The sequence below is a fragment of the Piliocolobus tephrosceles genome, chromosome 9, assembly GCF_002776525.5.
Source record: "Piliocolobus tephrosceles isolate RC106 chromosome 9, ASM277652v3, whole genome shotgun sequence".
In the NCBI taxonomy this organism is placed as follows: Eukaryota; Metazoa; Chordata; class Mammalia; order Primates; family Cercopithecidae; genus Piliocolobus; species Piliocolobus tephrosceles.
The window spans coordinates 82,171,327-82,191,358 of record NC_045442.1 but is presented as its reverse complement, the minus strand read 5'-3'; the positions used below and the strand labels follow the sequence as shown (position 1 = coordinate 82,191,358).

Genomic DNA, 20,032 nt, shown 5'->3' with positions numbered 1-20,032 from the left:
TTTTTCAGAGTTCTTACACAAGTTCAGCCATGGGTATACATTTAAAAACGTATCCACACATTATTAAATAAATAAATGCTTAAAATGTGTAAAACTATTTATTAATTGAATGCTAAACACTACGTATATACACACACATACTTCTTACAAATACTTTTGAGCATTGTAAATTCCAAATAGGTTTTGCCAATAGAGAAATCATGTGCCTCCTTTTAAAATGCTTAAGCGGCTAAATATTAGAAACACAGACATTTCTTGTAAAGTGTCACTGATGCCCTGTCTCCTTGGTCATCCCTCTTAAGTGTATTGACTTGATTTTCCAGTGATCCCTGTGAGCCATCTGTGGAATCACACCTTGCTGAGTCTGGCAGGAACACACCTGGGTTTTTGTGTGTGCATGGATCCCATGGATCCCACCATTTCTCCTTTGCCTGTGACACATTTTGACAAAGGTGGATGAGCAGACAATCAGATTGAGCTCTCTGATGGGTGTTTAACATGTACACACATGTGTCCCTGTGAACGGAGGAGAGTCTCACCTTTGAAAACCAGCTATGAAAGGGGCAACATAGACATTCTATTAAAGAAACACTGACAATGGCTTGCTGGGCTTAAACGATGACAAAAAGAAGAAGAAGAGGTGAGTTGCAGGCAGAGCCCAAATATGTCTCCAAGAGGTTATGTATTTCTCAAAGACTTGGACAAGTGAGAGTCATGGATGAATCTGGTCCCAGAGGTAGTCAAAGCCAAGCAATGCAGCCATACCCACCGACAGGCCTGGTGCCCAGGAAAATGCATGTCATCTAGAGTCACCTTGATTCTGGCAGGCTCCCCATTGCTGGGTAATGGTTGGATTTTCTCAGTGCCAGTGAGAAGCAGCCTTTGCCTTATCCAGGGATCAAGCACATCTCTTCCTGGTGTGGCATGGACGGACTTGCTTTCTGGTTCAGTTCCCCAATCTCACAGTCAGGACAGGCTTTTCCTGGGCCATATAGTAGCCCCATCTCCACCAGTTCTTCTCATTCAGGAAGTAATGTCTTTAAGAAGAAAATTTTATGGGTCAAAAATATCTATACTGCTGGAAAGTTGGGTCAAGTCTAACAAGATAAAATTTGATATGGATCAATAAAATGTGTAAGAGATCTCGCCGCACCATCCCACTCATCTAATCAAAGTATGTTGGTGGAAGTAGAGGGGGATGAGGCTGTGGCTGCCACTTAAGAGGCTGCTGGGGGCCCGGTCAATTGCTCAGACACTCAGCATCGTGTGATGGTGACAGGCTGGGGCCTGTTGTCAATACATGAGTTCACTTCTCATTTCTGCCGTTTACTGTCTAATGACTTCAGTACCAAGTTACTTAACTTCCCTGAGCCTCCTCTCCTGTGAAACAGGGATAGTGGTAGCTCCAGGCTCGTGGAATGACAGAGAGCAAGACAACATAGGTAGGAACTTGGCACAAGGCTCGATGTACAGAAGGGCTCTTTCTGTTTTCAGTTCTTGCACTCATTCTGGGAGACAGGTGAATTACCATTTCCATTTTGCAGAGAAGGGACTGAGCTTCAGAAAGGGGAAGGAACCAAAGAGCCAAGGTCTATAGGGCCCTTGAGCTTGCGAACCTCCTGGCATGTCCTCCAGTGTCCCATAATGTTATTATTATTACATGTTGACACTATAAACAAGGTGAGTCTTCAGTAGGATGTGTCCTGAATAAAAAGTGAATGTGGCTTTAAGCTATGTGGATCTATCATTTCAGCTTCCACCCCTTCCCATGGTATTTCCAAACACAAGCACTCACCCCGAACCCTGGCTCCAGAGGGGAGAGGCCTTTAGCATCAGCTGGCAGTGTTGCCATGAGCCTCGTGTGTTGGGGCTTTAGCCCAGGCCCCTAGCCTGGATCTCCTTTTCCTTGAAATGGTTTTATTCCTCAATCTTGTGTCATGCCTCTGCTCCTGGGCCTGGAAGAGCCATCTGGCCTTCCCTGACAAGTGCCTGTAACTTAGAATATTAAATTGCAGGAATTGGAGTTTTGGTGCCTTTTCTTTTAGAGGACTCTGTAAGGTTTTGAAGGCTCCAAAGGAAATGATTACATAAATAGACTCACAATCCCAAGGCAGTGGCTGCCTCTCTGCCCTACTTTTACCTAAGGTGGGCACTCAAGTGATCCTCTAGAGGTCAAAGAAGTCAATGTCTTCTAGTCTCTGTTAAAAAAAAGTATGGTACTCTGCTTCATATGCCTATGAACGTGAAATGAAATGAGTGCAAATTACAGCCCCTGCCTGATGATCTCTGATCCTGGAACCTCAGAATACTTTGGCTTCTTCACTGGACATCTGGAGTTTGCTTCCCAAAGTGAGGAAAATAAACACATGTTCATTTGTGTGCAAGGATGGTGAACTTTTGAAGTCAGGGCCAGGAGAGCAAAAAGCAGAAGCCGACAAAGGGAATGCAGTCACCGCATTGCCACGTCGGGTGTTTCCAATGAGGACAAAACAACCATTATTTTCCTCCTGGGAAGTTCCAGTCGGCCAGAGAACAAAAATCCAAATGCCTTCATCAGCAGAGTTTACGCCTAAGTTCTTGCTAGCCTCTGAGAACAGAAGCTCAATATTACAGCGAGTTCTCTAGTTTGTGGTTTGTGGCTGTTTCTATCTAATTAGACATGTAATTTCATTTCCCAGTCTTGATTAAAAGTCATTTTTTCCCTAGAAACCACATCTCTGAGTGCTTCTGCTGCACCGTGGAGGGCATTGAGGTGGCTCCTCCGAGATTACCCCAAAAATCATCTCCAGCATCATTGCTGGATTCCAATTAACCCAGAGCTTCTTTGATCTCCTCAGTCCTTAATGTTTACTTCACAACGATTTGAAGGCAAGGAGAGGGCAGGGTTAGGAACTTTGTTTAGGCTGGGTAATGTAGCGGTGCTCCCCCCAAAAGTCCTAATTAACCATGAAATTGTACACACCACCCTATTAGCAACAAGTCCCTTAACATCCCCATTCACTGGGAATAATTGCATCATTTCTCAGGGCTGCCTCTATGTCCCAGGAAAAAGCCAACTCTATTAATCACCTAAAGCAGAATAAGTGATTTTCAGCTTATGTTTTAATAATGTGTACCCAGCTCCAGTCTGTGTAAGCAGGGGTTGGCTCTGCTCCACACTCGTGGATTGCAGTTCTGCCTGTTGCCAGACTACCTTCTCCCACCAGGGCCCAGGTAGCTCAGGAGGCTGAGTCATTTAGATGAGTATGTTTCCTGCTGGGGAGCTGTCTTTGATGATGAACTCAAGTTTGGTATTTTCAGTCATTGAAGGTGAGACTTCAGTGAGCTTAACGAAGATTAATTAGTTTTGAGAATGAGCAGCTAATTAGTTTCAAGGCAATCATTTGTTCTGATGCTCAGAGAACATGGTACTGAGTCATGGAGAAGTTCTGCAACCTCTGGTGTGGCCACTGCCTACTTGAGAGGGCGGGGGGAGCACATGTGGCCTTTCTGCTGCCCTGCAGACCTAGGTAGTATCCCCACCTGACTGCTTGCTAACTGTTTGACCTCTCTGGGTCTCTGTGTCTTTTTTTTTAATGGGCTTAAAAATTTGCAGCATTATTGTTGGGATTCAAAGCACTTACAGATGTAAAGAGACTGCATTTAAGTGATTAAAAGTGAGTTTTATAGAGATAATTGTCCAGAGATGAGCAACTGAATTTCCTTCTTTGATAGTTTCACTTGTCAAGATAACAATCCCTTCTTCCTCTGGTGGGATGGGGAGATGAATCCAGATGTCAAGGTGAATCTAGGGTTAACTGTTATATACAATCTTTATTAGACCAAGTTGGGGTGGGGGGAATAAACTTTGGGAGGAGAATGAAGAGAGAAATTTGTAATTGTCTGCCTGATATGATCATGCTGACTATTAACCTGGAACTCAGCCACAGGCCACTGAGATCTAGGTGAAATTGATATAGGACAGGCAAGCCCCAAGTGGGGCTTTAGGCCATGAGGGTTCCTGGATTCGCCCAGGAAAGAATTCAAAGGCAAGCTGGTGGTAGGGTAGAAGAAAAAAACTTTATGGAAGTAGCAGTGTTCCAGCTCTGGTGTCGGTGCAGCTCCGTGACTGCTCCTGCAAAGCAGGGTGCTCCACAGGCAGTGAGCTGAGATAAGCAGCTCAGAGCAGTTCGAGAGTCATATTCACACCTACTTTTAATTACTCATAGATTCAGGGGCGGTTTATGCAGAAATTTCTAGGGGCAGGGTGGTAACTTCTAGGTCTTCAGGTCATTGCCATGGAAAGGGGCAGTAACTCCTGGGTGTTGCCATGGCAATGGTAAACTGACATGGCACAATGGTGGGTGTGTCTTATGAAAAGCTACTTCTGCCCCATCCCTGTTTTAGCTAGTCCTTAGTTTGGTCTGGTGTCTGAGCCCTGACTCCAGAGTTGAGTCCCACCTCCTACTTCAGAATCACCTGAAAATCCCCTGCTCAAGTCCATGGCCAGTGGAAGTCCAAAGCTCACTCAGAGATCTCCCCAAGGGTTTGTAAACCACTGGCATCCTTTCTCTCTAAACTGTGGCTTCAGCAAGTGCAGCCTCTGTCTTGCACCACACCTTTCCCAAAGTGAATCTTAGTCCTCCTCTATTTCCAACCGTAACAACAGCCCTCACACCAGTGACCAGTCATTATGACAATCGGTTATGAGATTGATAGACATTCCTTAAGATTTGCTGGATGGAGTATCCAGAGACGGTCAACCACCACTCATTGCCTCACCTTCTTACCACCATCTTGCTCTCTCTCTCTACCCCCTCACTCTCTCTCCATCTCTTTTGCTTATCTTCATCCTCCCAGAGGATCTCAGGAGCCCCATATGCTTCTCTTGTATTATGTAGGCCATATTCCCCTTCTCTGAAGCTTTGGAGCCAGGCTACCCCGAGGACTGATGTGACTCATCTGTTGTTGCCGTAAGTGTCTCTTCCTAAGGAAAATCCCAGTCTCACTTCTTGAAATAATTTCCCCTACCATATTGCTCTGTTGATTGACACATTGTATGTCCATTTTGCTCTGCAGTACTGCTCCAGCATTTGTAGATGTGGTCACTCAGTGCTTCTAGACCTTGGTCCAAAAAGCCACTGCAGTGGTTGCAAGTGAAGATTTCCAAAGCAGAGTCAGGGTTTGAATTCCAACTCTGCCATTAATAGTCACATAACCCTGGGCAAATGACTTAACCTCCCCATGCCTCAGTTTCCTCATGCGAAACTGGAAGCAATAACAGAATCTACCACAATGTGTTATTGTGTGGATTGAATGAGTTAATACAAATCAAGAGTACTGGCTCTTGACAACACTTGCTACATACTCTTTGCATATAAACAATTTCCACTAAATTGCAGGCTGCACCGGAGCAAGGATTTGTGGGTCCTTGCATCCCAGTGTCAAGAGGAGGGCCTGGTAAATAGTAGTTGCCAGTAAACATCTGAGGAATGAATATGTAATGAGTTTGTGTGATTCTGCCTGGTACTGACTCAGGGCCCTGCGATACTCTTGCACTCCACCAAGGCTCCTTGCTACAGCATCCAGTTCGGCAGTCTACACAGAATATACTTTTGGCCTGTGTGAGATAACTTGCAAAATGAGCTGCCAAGTTCTACCCAAGAACCAAAGGTATTGCTTCTCCTTTAGCAGATAAATGTGTGATTTCTGTGAGGTCCCCCGAAGGCTGGAAATCACTCATGTTGCTCTTCACCTGCCACATACCATGGTTGCACATCTCTAAGAGTTGGGGAATCCATGGGGAACCCTGTAACAGCACCTCTGTGATATGATGAGTAGATTTTCCTCTTTTGAGTAAGGTTTTTAGGGGAGGTGAGGTCTCAGGACCCTGGGAAAACCAGGTGGGCTATAATTCACACTTGGTGGATATGCAGATGGGAGGGTAGCTTTTATGAATGTCTACTTCTTTACTAAGCAAGTCCGGTATCTTCTGTTGATCAGCAATGCCCCAGTTCTAGCACTGAAGAAAGACCAGCAAAAAGACCAGCAATTAAAATATAACCAAGGTAAAGTCACTAGCATGTCAAAAACCATTAAGACAATGCTGGTTTATAAGTTTATGCACTATGATTAACCAGCAAGTAGGGAAATGAAGCAGGTCTTTACCTAGAATTTTAAAAATAAATAATACAGTGGAATACTATTAGCCACTTCACCCCTTCATTCAGCAAACATTTATATGGCACTTACTATGTGCTTGCCACTTGCTAGACTCTGGGGATGGAGTTTAACACAATGTAGTTTACTTCCTGACCTCGAAAACCCTGCTATCTTGAGCAGTGTTTCTGTGTGGGGGCTTGGTAAAATATCTGACATTTCTTTAGTGGACTATTGAAAACAGATGTAAAGCTGGTATTATATAATAATATGTAACTCGCTTTCTTACTATTGAGCACATGTAGGTAATGTTTATTAAGTCTTTCAATGATCATGTTAAAAGAACTTCATTTTCATTTTCTATTGGCACACGTTAATCATCACTGAAATTTGAAATCTCACAGGCTTATATCGCTTGGGGATAATTCACCTTGTAAGTAATGATCCAGTTATTTAAAGATCTAGAAAATGCAAGTTTTTGTAGATTTGTGAGATTCGGTGTAAGGGCTGACATTTGGGAAACAGAAATGGAGGATGTGAGAAGAAATTGTATTTGTAAAAGTGTTCAAAAATCCTGTAGTTGGATTATTTATGATGAATTGTGCGGTTCCAGAGGGGGTTTTATTGAATTGAGTTGAGCTGTGAATTTGCCAGAGATCAGGTTGAAGCTCTGGCTGGATGCAGAGCCAAGGTAGGTCACCTATAGCCTGCAGCCTGCCCACCTGTGCCCTTTCCTCCTCCTCCGGGCCCCAGCCTGCCAGTAATGAGGGCAAGGATCACCAGGCTGCCAGCAAGAGGCCCACAGGATAGCTGCAGGCTCAGGCCTGCAGGATGTACTCCCAGGGGAGGACTGGCCTGGGCTCCCTGGCTTCCTCCAGGTGTGACTCCATGCCCCTGGCTGTCAGGAAGGTCTGCCTTATGTCGATCTAATTCCATTGAGGTAAAGAGGGAGCTCTTTTCCAGTGTCTGGTCCTCAGATTCTTGATAGCCTTCTTCTGAGGGGTCTGGCGAGATGGAGAAACAAAGGCTGGTAGAGAAGAGACAGTCTGGGAGAAAGTCCCTGGCTGGGTGCCTGTGATGAAGGACTTGGGGCTGGGGAGAATGTTCCCCAGTTGGGGATTTTAGGTATATCTTTGTGTGGACGAAGGTATGTAACTCCACTCTCTGCTGTCTGATAGAATAGACACTTTCTTTTTTTGGGAACACAGTCTTTGTCACCCAGGCTGGATTGCAGTGGAGTGATTGATCTCAGCTCACTGCTGCCTCGACCTCACTGGCTCAAGGTATCCTTCCACCTCAGCCTCCCGAGTAGCTGGGAATACAGGCACACACCACCATGCCCAGCTAATTTTTTACTTTTTTTTGTAGAGTTGGGGTCTTACTATGTTGCCCTGGCTGATCTTGAACTCCTGGGCTCAGGTGATGCTATTGCCTCAGCCTCCCAAAGCACTGGGATTACAAGTGTGAGCTACCATGCCCAGGCTAGAATAGACATCTTGATGGATTCTCAGAAAGTTTTTTCTCTGTGTTGGCATCTTGGGCTTTCTATGATGCTCAGAGATAAAGATGAAGATGCTCTGAGCACAGCTTGGCCATTTAAGCAAGGGCAGGGCCACCACCTCCTCCAGGCAGGTCCCCTGGTTCCTGTGGAGTTCTTGGTGTAGCCTGTTGGTCTTGAGTTTGCTATTAGCCTACAGTTTGGGTGTTACAATACCCCCTGCTATTTCTAGGCCCCCATGCTCCAGAAGCTTCTTGGACCACTGGGCTTCCAGTTGACACCCACAGAACTCCTGCTCTCCGCTTGGTCCTGGAACTCTGCTCAGGCGGGGCTTTATCTCTCCTGGTTGAGCCCCTCTTTCTGGTATCTCTTTCCTCCAGGTACTGTGGCCCACACTGCACCCAGAGGCTTCCCTAACCCTCATAAAGCCTCCCAGTCTTCTTCAGCATCCTCTTGGGCTGTGAGCCTGGAGTCTGTGGGGCCAGAGACCTGAGTGTCAGACCAGGCTGACTTCTCCCAGCTGAGGAGAGACTCCAAAGACACAGAAAAACCTCCTGTCTGTCCCAGGGGGGATTGAGAAAGCCATCTTTCTGGAGGCAAGATGGCTTTAAGGACTGGATGAACTTCATTAGAGAATTTGGCTGAAGCCCTCATAAGGAACCTCTAGAGACCCTCCCAGTTTCCCCCTTGCATGGCGGGGGCTGTCTGAGGAGCTGGTGGACCTGTTCCTCTTTCAGCTTAGTGATTGGGAAAGGGCTGCTACTAAGCAAGAGGGTTGGCTTTGATTGGTCCCCTTAAATAAATCTCTAGGTTAAGGCTGGCAGCAAGAGAGGAAGGTTCACCTACCCAGGTGGGAGACCTGACAGGGCCCTCAGTAGCAGGCAGCATGAGGCCAGATATCCATGGTAAGGGACATGTGACATCCTGGGCAAAAAGTGGTGGAAATTGTCAGGGCTCCAGCATGCAGCTCTACACTCACGCTCCTCCTTTCAGATGACAAAGCTGATAATCTTGGGGTTTACACAGTGACTTTTGGGTCACAGACTTGACATTAGTGTTCTGTCTTACACATTGTAATAGCTCTGAGCGACGAAACAGATTTTACAGATTAGGAAACTGAGGCTTGATGGTCAGGGGACCTGTCTTGGGTTATCTAGCTAGGATGATGGGGGACTGGGCTTTGAACCCAGGAAGAGTGACTCCCAAGCCAATCCTCCTCAGGATACTCAGGCTGCTCCAGGTGCATCCCCTGGCTGGCCCCACTATGGAAAGCAATCCATCAGCACCTGTAGTTCCCCTCTTTTCAGATCTCTACCCAATATACAGCACTAGCCAGGGAGATTTCTAAATAAGATCAGCTTTTTTGTGGATTATGGGACAGGGGGTGGCTAATGGACTTGCAGCTCAAACACCCTTGCATTTCTCCCTCAGCCCTTGGAGGCAGTAATGGTGCAAGCAGATGCACATTTTGCTCTGTTGTTGTGGTGTTTCCAAGACTTCAGGCCTTCCAGGAGGCCTTACTAGGGCTCAAGGTCTTGCCCAACCACTCACACCCTGGGTTGGTTTGCAGGAAACAGATGTCAGCAGACCTGCCTTAAAAACTGCTGGTCCAAGGAGCTCAGGGAGGTCTCCGTGTGGATGAATAGGTGGAGTGAAGTGGTTAGCACCAATACCAATGGATAGCTACATATTGGATGACATATGTAAGCAAGTGTGAGAGAGAGGCTGAGTGGGAAAGAGGACAAGTATCAGGAACTGGACAGGAGAGGATAGGCGGAAGGAGGCAGAGCCCAGAGAGAGCTGGGTTGTGCAGCTACACCTGAATTCTACCATTGTGGGGACAGCCCCACCTTGGGCTGCTGAGCACTTGGATCCTGTAGCCCAGAGACCAACTTTAAAAAAAATTTACACATAATAATTATCCATATTTTTGGGGCACCATGTGATGTTTTAACACTTGTGTACATCGTATAATTATCAGATCAGGGTAATTAGCATATCCATCACCTTAAACACTGGTCATTTCTTTGTTGTGGGAACATTCAAAATTCTCTCTTTTAATTATTTGAAATATACAATGTACTATTGTTAGCTGTAGTCACCCTAATTTGCAATGGATCAGAAGAATTTATTCCTCCCATCTAACGTAACAAACGTAACACTGCACCCATTGGCCAACCTCTCCCCATTTCCCCCTTGCCCTTTTCACACTGTACCCATTGGCCAACCTCTCCCCATTTCCCTCTTGCCCTTCTCTCTCCTCAGTCTCTGGTAACCACAATTCTATTCTCAACTTCTATGAGATGAACTTTTTTTTTTTTTTTTCAAGATATGGGTGAGATCACGTGGTATTTGGCTTTCTGTGCCTGGCTAATTCTCTTAACATAGTGATTCATCCATGTTGTCACAAATGATAGCTTTCATCATTTTTATGGCTGAATAGTATTCCATTTTATATATAGCACATTTTCTTTATCCGTTCATCCATTGATGGGCACTAAGTTTATCTTGACTTTTGTGAATAGCACTGCGATAAACATGGGAGTGCAGGCATCTCTTCAACATACTGATTTTATTTCCTTTGGATATATACCCAGTAGTTGGATTGCTGAGTCATACAGTAGATCTATTTTTAAGCTTTTTTTCCCCTTTTTTAAAAATTATTATACTTTAAGTTCTAGGGTACATGTGCACAATGTGCAGGTTTATTATATATGTATACATCTGCCATGTTGGTGTGCTGCACCCATTAACTTGTCATTTACATTAGGTATATCTCCTAATGCTATCCCTCCTGCCTCCTACCCGACGACAGGCTCCAGTGTGTGATGTTCCCCATTCTGTGTCCAAGTGTGCTCATTGTTCAATTCCCACCTATGAGTGAGAACATACGGTGTTTGATTTTCTGCCCTTGCGATAGTTTCCTGAGAATGATGATTTCCAGCTTCATCCATGTCCCTACAAAGGACATGAACTCATCCTTTTTTATGGCTGCATAGTATTCCATGGTGTATATGTGCCACATTTTCTTAATCCAGGGTATCATTGATGGACATTTGGGTTGGTTCCAAGTTTTTGCTATTGTGAATAGTGCCGCAATAAACAAACGTGTGCATGTATCTTTATAGCAGCATAATTTATAATCCTTTGGGTACATACCAAGTAATGGGGTGGCTGGGTCAAATGGTATTTCTAGTTCCAGATCCTTGAGGAATTGCCACATTGTCTTCCACAATGGTTGACCTAGTTTACAGTGCCACCAACAGTGTAAAAGTGTTCCTATTTCTCCACATCCTCTCCAACACCTGTTGTTTCCTAACTTTTTAATGAGCTTAAGGAGATTTTGGGCCGAGATGATGGGGTTTTCTAAATATACAATCATGTCATCTGCAAACAGGGACAATTTAACTTCCTCTTTTTGTAATTGAATACCCTGTATTTATTTCTCCTGCCTGATTGTCCTGGCCAGCACTTCCAACACTATGTTGAATAGGAGTAGTGAGAGAGGGCATCCTATCTTATGCCAGTTTTCAAAGGGAATGCTTCCAGTTTTTGCCCATTCAGTGTAATATTGGCTGTGGGTTTGTCATAAATAGCTATTATTATTTTGAGACATGTCCCATCAATAACCTCATTTATTGAGAGTTTTTAGCATGAAGGGCTGTTGAATTTTGTCAAAGGCCTTTTCTGCATCTATTGAGATAATCATGTGGTTTTTGTCTTTGGTTCTGTTTATATGCTGGATTATGTTTATTGATTTGCATATGTTGAACCAGCCTTGCATCCCAGGGATGAAACCCACTTGATCGTGGTGGATAAACTTTTTGATGTGCTGCTGGGTTCAGTTTGTCAGTATTTTATTGAGGATTTCTGCATCGATGTTCATCAGGGATATTGGTCTAAAATTCTCTTTTTTTGTTGTGTCTCTGGCAGGCTTTGGTATCAGAATGATGCTGGCCTCATAAAATGAGTTAGGGAGGATTCCCTCTTTTTCTATTGATTGGAATAGTTTCAGAAGGAATGGTACCAGCTCCTCGTTGTACCTCTGGTAGAATTCGGCTGTGAATCCATCTGGTCCTGGACTTTTTTTGGTTGGAAGGCTATTAATTATTGCCTCAATTTCAGAGCCTGTTATTGATCTATTCAGGGATTCAACTTTTTCCTGGTTTAGTCTTGGGAGGGTGAATGTGTCCAGGAATTTATCCATTTCTTCTAGGTTTTCTAGTTTATTTGCGTAGAGGTGTTTATAGTATTCTCTGATGGTAGTTTGTATTTCTATGGGATCGGTGATAATATCCCCTTTATCATTTTTTATTGCATCTATTTGACTCTTCTCTCTTTTCTTCTTTATTAGTCTTGCTAGCGGTCTATCAATTTTGTTGATCTTTTCAAAAAACCAGCTCCTGGATTCATTGATTTTTTGAAGGGTTTTTTTTGTGTCTCTATCTCCTTCATTTCTGCTCTGATCTTAGTTATTTCTTGCCTTCTGCTAGCTTTTGAATGTGTTTGCTCTTGCTTCTCTAGTTCTTTTAATTGTGATGTTAGGGTGTCGATTTTAGATCTTTCCTGCTTTCTCTTGTGGGCGTTTAGTGCTATAAATTTCCCTCTACACACTGCTTTAAATGTGTCCCAGAGGTTCTGGTATGTTGTGTCTTTGTTCCCATTGGTTTCAAAGAACATCTTTATTTCTGCCTTCATTTCGTTATGTACCCAGTAGTCATTCTGGAGCAGGTTGTTCAGTTTCCATGTAGTTGAGCGGTTTTGAGTGAGTTTCTTAATCCTGAGTTCTAGTTTGATTTCTCTGTGGTCTGAGAGACAGTTTGTTTTAATTTCTGTTCTTTTACATTTGCTGAGGAGTGCTTTACTTCCAACTATGTGATCACTTTTGGAATAAGTGTCATGTGGTGCTGAGAAAAATGTATATTCTGTTGACTTGGGGTGGAGAGTTCTGTAGACGTCTATTAGGTCTGCTTGGTGCAGAGCTGAGTTCAATTCCTGGATATCCTTGTTAACTTTCTGTCTCACTGATCTTTCTAATGTTGACAGTGGGGTGTTGAAGTCTCCCATTATTATTGTGTGGGAGTCTAAGTCTCTTTGTAGGTCTCTAAGGACTTGCTTTATGAGTCTGGATTGCTCCTGTCTTGGGTGCATATATATTTAGGATAGTTAGCTCTTCTTGCTGAATTGATCCCTTTACCATTATGTAATGGTATGTAATGACTTTCTTTGTCTCTTCTGATCTTTGTTGGTTTAAAATCTGTTTTATCAGAGACTAGGATTGCAAACCTGTTTTTTTTTTTTTGTTTTTTTTTGCTTTCCATTTGCTTGGTAGATCTTCCTCCATCCCTTTATTTTGAGCCTATGTGTGTCTCTCCATGTGAGATGGGTCTCCTGAATACAGCACACTGATGGGGCTTGACTCTTTATCCAATTTGCCAGTCTGTGTCTTTTAATTGGACGATTTAGCCCATTTACATTTAAAGTTAATATTGTTGTATGTGAATTTGATCCTGTCATTATGATGTTAGCTGGTTATTTTGCTTGTTAGTTGATGCAGTTTCTTGCTAGCATCGATGGTCTTTACATTTTGGCATGTTTTTGCAGTGGCTGGTACTGGTTGTTCCTTTCCATGTTTAGTACTTCATTTAGGAGCTCTTATAAGGCAGGCCTGGTGGTGACAAAATCTCTCAGCATTTGCTTGTCTGTAAAGGATTTTATTTCTCCTTCACTTATGAAGCTTAGTTTGGCTGGATATGAAATTCTGGGTTGAAAATTCTTTTCTTAAAAATGTTGAATATTGGCCCCCACTCTTTTCTGGCTTGTAGAGTTTCTGCCGAGAGATCCGCTGTTAGTCTGATGTGCTTTCCCTTGTGGGTAACCCAACCTTTCTCTCTGACTTCCCTTAACATTTTTTCCTTTGTTTCAACTTGGGTGAATCTGACAATTATGTGTCTTGGACAATATCTTCTCGAGGGGTATCTTTGTGGCATTCTCTGTATTTCCTGAATTTGAATGTTGGTCTGCCTTGCTAGGTTGGGGAAGTTCTCCTGGATGATATCCTGAAGAGTGTTTTCCAACTTGATTCCATTCTCCCTGTCACCTTCAGGTTCACCAGTCAGATGTAGATTTGGTCTTTTCACATAGTCCCATATTTCTCGGAAACTTTGTTCATTTCTTTTTACTCTTTTTTCTCTAAACTTCTCTTCTCACTTCATTTCATTCATTTGATCTTCCATCACTGATACACTTTCTTCCAGTTGATCGAATTGGCTAGTGAAGCTTGTGCATGCGTCATGTAGTTCTCGTGCCATGGGTTTCAGCTCCATCAGGTCATTTAAGGTCTTCTCTATGCTGTTTATTCTAGTTAGCTATATGTCTAATCTTTTTTCAAGGTTTTTAAAGCTTTTTTCAAGCTACTTTGCAATGGGTTTGAACATCCTCCTTTAGCTCTGAGAAGTTTGTTATTACTGATTGTCTGAAGCCTTCTTCTCTCAACTCGTCAAAGTCATTCTCCATCCAGCTTTGTTCCATTGCTGGCAAGGAGCTGTGTTCCTTTGGAGGAGAAGAGGCACTCTGATTTTAAGAATTTTCAGCTTTTCTGCTCTGGTTTCTCCCCATCTTTGTGATTCTATCTGCCTTTGGTCTTTGAGTCTTTTATGATGGTGATGTACAGATGGGGTTTTGGTGTGGATGTCCTTTCTGTTTGTTAGTTTTCCTTCTAACAGTTAGGACCCTCAGCTGCAGGTCTGTTGGAGTTTGCTGGAGGTCCACTTCAGACCCTGTTTGCCTGGGTATCACCAGCTGAGGGTGCAGAACAGCAGATATTGCAGAATGGCAGATGTTGCTGTCTGATTGTTCCTCTGGAAGCTTCGTCTCAGAGGGGCACCTGGCTGCATGAGGTGTCATTCGGCCCCTACTGGGGGGTGCCTCCCAGTTAGGCTACTTGGGGGTCAGGAACCCACTTGAGGTGGCAGTCTGTCCATTCTCAGATCTCAAACTCCATGCTGGGAGAACCACTACTCTCTTCAAAGCTCAGTTGGAAATGCAGAAATCACCCATCTTCTGTGTCACTCACGCTGGGAGCTATAGGTTGGAGCTGTTCCAATTCGGCCATCTTGGAACCTAATCCTCTATTTTTAAGTTTTTGAGGAAACTGCATACTGTTTTTCATGACGGCTATACTAATTTACATTCCCATCAACAGTGTATAAGAATTCCCATTTCCGGAGACCATCTTAACTTGCTTTTTCAGGTCCCACAACAGTGAATGCCCTACCTGAAATATGGCAGGCACTCAGTGCTTCTCAGAGTGCATCCTATGGAGAAAAGACTCAGCCCTCTCCTCCAGGGGCTTCTGATCCACAGGGAGAAAGTGACAAGTTGACAGATAATTACCACTCCATGTACTAGTCTTTTCCTGTCGCACAAGTTCTGGATTCCAAGGGCTAATTATTCATACTCAACTATTCTGTGAGTTCTGCACTAATTCAGAAGTATACATAGAAGTGAGATAGAGAGAAACGTCAGAGAGAAACGTCTCTATTTTATTGCTGAATTAAAGACCTGTTTTGGAGCTGAGACCAAAAATGGATTTTCCACTATTTCCCCACAAGTGCATTGCTTAGGCCCTACAGGTTGAGATAGTTGTCTGTAGATCTGATCCTTGTTTGGTCAACTGCTAGGGGATCGCAGCCTGGGCCTCAGCTCACCCTTCTACTCACTCTTGCTGGCCACCACCAGAGTTAGGTGAGCCAGTGGGTGTCAAACTCTTCCCTTCTCACCAAGCAGGTAAAACCTTTCCCTTCCTAAGGAGAGAAGCTTGTAAAAGGTGAAGGAAAGGACAACAGCTTTTAAAATATATATTTAAGGGGTAAAATTTCTTATTTAAAATCTGGGATAAAACATGGGGAAAGGGAGCAAGTGGTCCCTCATAATGATTCGTTAACACGGACTGGAAAAACTCAGAAAGGGGTTTTGAAGGGTGAAGAGGAGCTGTTCCAGGTAGTCCAATAGGGACCAAAAGGGAATTTTAAGTGGAAATATTTATTCCCAGAGTGGTGAATTGACATGAGTTCTGTCATAAAATCCAGAACTGTCAAGGTTGGGAGGAATAGGGGAAAATGACCATAGAGAGGTTAGGAGTGAGGAATGACAAGGTCCAATTTGCATTTTGATTCTCTTTCTAGTTGAGCATAGGAGGGAAGGAAGGGAAGCGGGGAGATAAAAGAAAAGTGGTTACCTAGGAGGCAATGAATAGTCTTGGCAGATGTTCAAGACCTAAAGGAAAGAAGTGGTGGTAGGGATATACCCTGGGGTGATAGAGAATAGGGGTGGATTTCTGATCTGTTTGGAAAGCAAAATTGGCTGGGCTTTTTTGTTGCTTGGTTTGCTCACCACAAGGATAACATTGGCTTGGAATAGGGCTTGGGGTTACAGATTTAGCCTGTTGAAGAGAAGGGTGGGGGCTGTTGTGAGATTACTCCCCTACTTCAAGAACTAGAAAATCAGAAATAAGACCATCTTGTGCGAGTCATCATTTTAGCCAACACACAATAGATCCTCACAAATATGTACAAAGTTACGTTAAAGAGAAATGACACAATGGGATATTTAGAAGGACTGAGAAGTGAAAGTAGAGGTTTGTCTGCCCGAAAGAAAATACAAACAGGAATTTCAGAGGCCAGTGTTGGCCATGTGTATCTGAACACAGTGCAAAGGGGCCTGGAGCTAGATTCCTGGGCTTCCAGGGTGTGTTTTCACTGGCAGTGCCATCACCTTTTTAGGGCACAGCACTTGAAAGCTAATGGGCTTTTAGGCTCATGAGCAACCATGGCAGCTCTGCACATGATCGTACATTTGGCTAAGTCCCCTTGTCCCATTAGTCACCTCTTGCTTCTGATTCAGCATCCCAGGAGCAGTACCTCCAAGAAAAGGCTGTAGCATGTCTGGTAGATGCAAGATTTCAACCTGAATCTCAGATTTAGCTGGTGTTTGTAATCATACCTGGCTTGTATCTGTTCATGGGAGCCAATCATATGCGTCTCTTCCAATGGTGTATCACTTGGAGACATTACATTGGTAGCTTGAAACTGGCCACAGTGGGATTATCAGTGTGCTGGGGCTACCATATCAAAGCACCACAGACCAGGAGGCTTAAACAACAGAATTTATTGTCTCACAGTTCTGGAGGCTAGGAGTTCAAAATCAAGGTATTGGCAGGGTTGGTTTCTCCTGAGGCCGCTCTCCTTGGGTTGTTCATGCTATCTTCTCCCTATATCTTCACCTGATCTTGCCTATGAGTGTCTGTGTCTTAATCACCTTTTCTTATAAGGACACCAATCATATTGGATTAGGGCCCACCCTAATGACGTCATTTTAACTTAATCACCTCTTTAAAGATCCTAGCTCCATATACAGTTTCATTCCAAGGTGCTGAGGGTTAGGCCTTTAACGTATGAATTTTGGGGGAACACATTCAGCCCATATAATGGTCGTATTTATAGCATGGAAAACAGCAAATGCACAACTTCCCACGCCCACCTGAGAGCTGGATGTTAAACATTTACCAACACACCGTTGACTATAGCTCTCATGCCACCCCACTCTTTTTTTTTTTTTTTTGGTGTATGCATCCATTTCTTTGAACTTGGTTATTTCTCAAAGATAAACAGTTTCAGAGTTTCTGAACTAACAAGGCTAATACTAGGCCTCTCCTTGGAGAAAGGGCTATCTCTGTAGTGCACCTAAGCCCCAACCTCAGGGCTTCCTAAGACAATAACCTCTTGAACCTTCTAAGGGAAGTGTATCTTAGAATAATAGTAGCAATTTTTATTGATTTCTTCCTATGGAACAGACCCTGGTCGAAACACTTTGCATAAAGTGGCACATCAGTCCCCACAGTAACTGCAAAGTGGATATTATTATTACTATGTCCTTTTCTGGATGAGAAACTCGCGTGACACCACACAGCTGCTAGATGGCAGTTAGGATTCCACCCTTGCATGTTCTTGATCATCAGGCTTCTTGCTATTTTAGGCCCGGATGTTCCCTCATTTCATACCACCTCAAGTAACTAAGTGTGATTAACTCTTTCCAAAGCCAGATCTTGGTCCTTGACGGCCTTGGTTCCCCTTCCAGGAAAAGAAACACATCTTTGCAAGTACCTTTGTAACTCAAAGCTTGGATGGCAAGTTTGATGATATTTCTAGCTACCTCGAGCCCCTTTTTCTATTCCAGAAAGTGGTATCAAAAGGGCACCTTTAGAATTTACTCTGATTGCATAAGTACTTTGAATAACACATCTGTAATTTGTGACATATATTCTCTAAGCAAAATACAGTGAGCCATGCTTCAGGGAACACAATGTGCTGTTGTACTAATTAATATGTCAAGTTATGGCTAATTATAAAATGCACTGTTGCTTATTTTGATTTGTAATGTAGCCTACATTGTTTTAACCACTAACAGGAAGTGGCAGAGTGTGGGGGAGCGCAGTGTTCCCTCTAGGCTGCAGAAGCCATGGGCTGGCGTCTGGGTTATCTGGGTCACCAGGTGTGTGTTTCAGTGGATCCTCACCTGCTCTGTAAGGCTGGAAGTCCCCATTCACTCCTTTCTCACCAAGTGGATGGTGGAGGGCCTTCCTGCTTGTCAGCTGGTGGACACTCTCACTGTGTTGCAGTGAGAGGGTCTCACAGGGTGGCACTGAAGCCTTCTGTTTCCGAGCCCTTCAGGGACAGGGAGGCAGGACAGGGTCACAGGAGGGTGTCCTGGCCCTCCAGAAGAATCAGTTCTGGACCTTTGGCTGGTCCTTCTTGGGGCTGGAGGTGACAGGCTCAAGATGAACAGGGGAACAGGTCACAGTGCCTACGGCTGCCTTCCAAAACTTCACAGATGGCAGCATTCCTTGGGAAATCTCCCAGGGTGCAGGGTTGGGCATTTGGACTGATAGCCTCAAAGCTCAATTTTGTCAATACATTTAGAGGGACTCCCTTTCCAGGGACAAACTCACAGCAACCAGCCAAGAAAACTCATGTGTGACACAAGGCCAGAAATCCCAGGACAGCACCTAATGGCCTCACGGAGAGTCTGCCCAGCCCAGGGCGGACAGAGTGGTGATGTCACTTGTCTTAGTCACCCAGGACTGGTCTGCCCAGGGCTCAGCAGGCAAGAGCCTGGGGTCCTACACACCTTTCCCCCAATTGCATTACATGAGTGCTGTGACTTCTGTTTCTCTGGGCTTCCTTCTTCATATACCAGGCTGGTCACCTCCCCTCCCTTTTTTCTAACTGATTGTAATGCTTTTGGTGATGTGCCCTCACAGCCCTGCTTTTAAAGACCACCCCGGTCCACCTGAGGTGGGCTGCAGGGGGCTCTCGAAAACTTTGGCATGAGGCTCCTAGTCCAAGTATCTGATGATGCCAGTGTGCTGATATTTCCCCATATTTTACCACCCCTATTTTGTTCTCTTAAAGCACCTGCTATTTTCACTGGGCATGTTTATCTTGCCTTATATCTATTTATTATTATTTATAGATTTATGTTCTGTATTATGTTATATTGTAAACATATTTATTTATTTACTTTAATGCTCATTATCTGTCTTCCTCCTGGATCATGCTGTTTTTTCCACCAAAGCACACCTGGCGCCTAGCCCAAGACCTGGCATCATTGGTCACTGATAAAATATTTATTGAATGTACAAAAAGTCCTGCACTGAGAGAGGACTCCGGGAACCCTTCATAGACCTGCTCTGTGCTGCCAGCCTGCTTTGACTCTGGACACGGTGGATGGTGCTTGTGCGGCCAATGCCTCCTCTGCTGGGACCTGTGAGCACCTGCCTGGAGCTGGATCCTGCACAGCACACTCTCTACCATCCATGCTTTCATAGTCAAGAGGGCACTTAATGAAATTAAAAGGCTGCAGATTTAAAGTAGACGCCCTTTTTTGGCAACATATTATTAATCAACCTTGGGAACTCACTCCTGCAGGATATCATTGAGTCAAATAATTCAGCACTACTAAGGAGGGGATTAGAAAGCTCTATGAATAAGAATAACATCTGTTAGGATGGAGCTTCCCTTTCCAGCGAAATCCACCTCTGAACTGTTAGGTAAAATCTCAGCCCCAGCTATGATGAAGGGATAACAGGCCTATTAACGCTGATTAGGTAAAATCAAGGCTGCTAGTGAGAGCGTGGTTATAGACACTGACCAGGGAGAGAGATCTTGTCCCAAAGACAGCCCAGTCCCCAAATCCTCCTTTCCAAATGACTGTGCTCCCTGGAGCCTAGAACTTAGATTTAGTAAGTCCCCAGTGATTCCATGTACCTATATACTTATCCATCCACCCACCATCCATCCATCCATCCATCCATCCATCCATCCATCCATCCATCCA

The 20,032-nt window shown here is 44.1% G+C and overlaps 1 protein-coding gene across 1 annotated transcript in view; it reads left to right on the top strand.

Moving 5' to 3' along the window:
• GRID1 (glutamate ionotropic receptor delta type subunit 1) overlaps positions 1 to 20,032 on the top strand; it is a 786,921-nt gene that overhangs the window by 311,885 nt on the left and 455,004 nt on the right. The gene's annotated exons all lie outside the window — the stretch shown is intronic.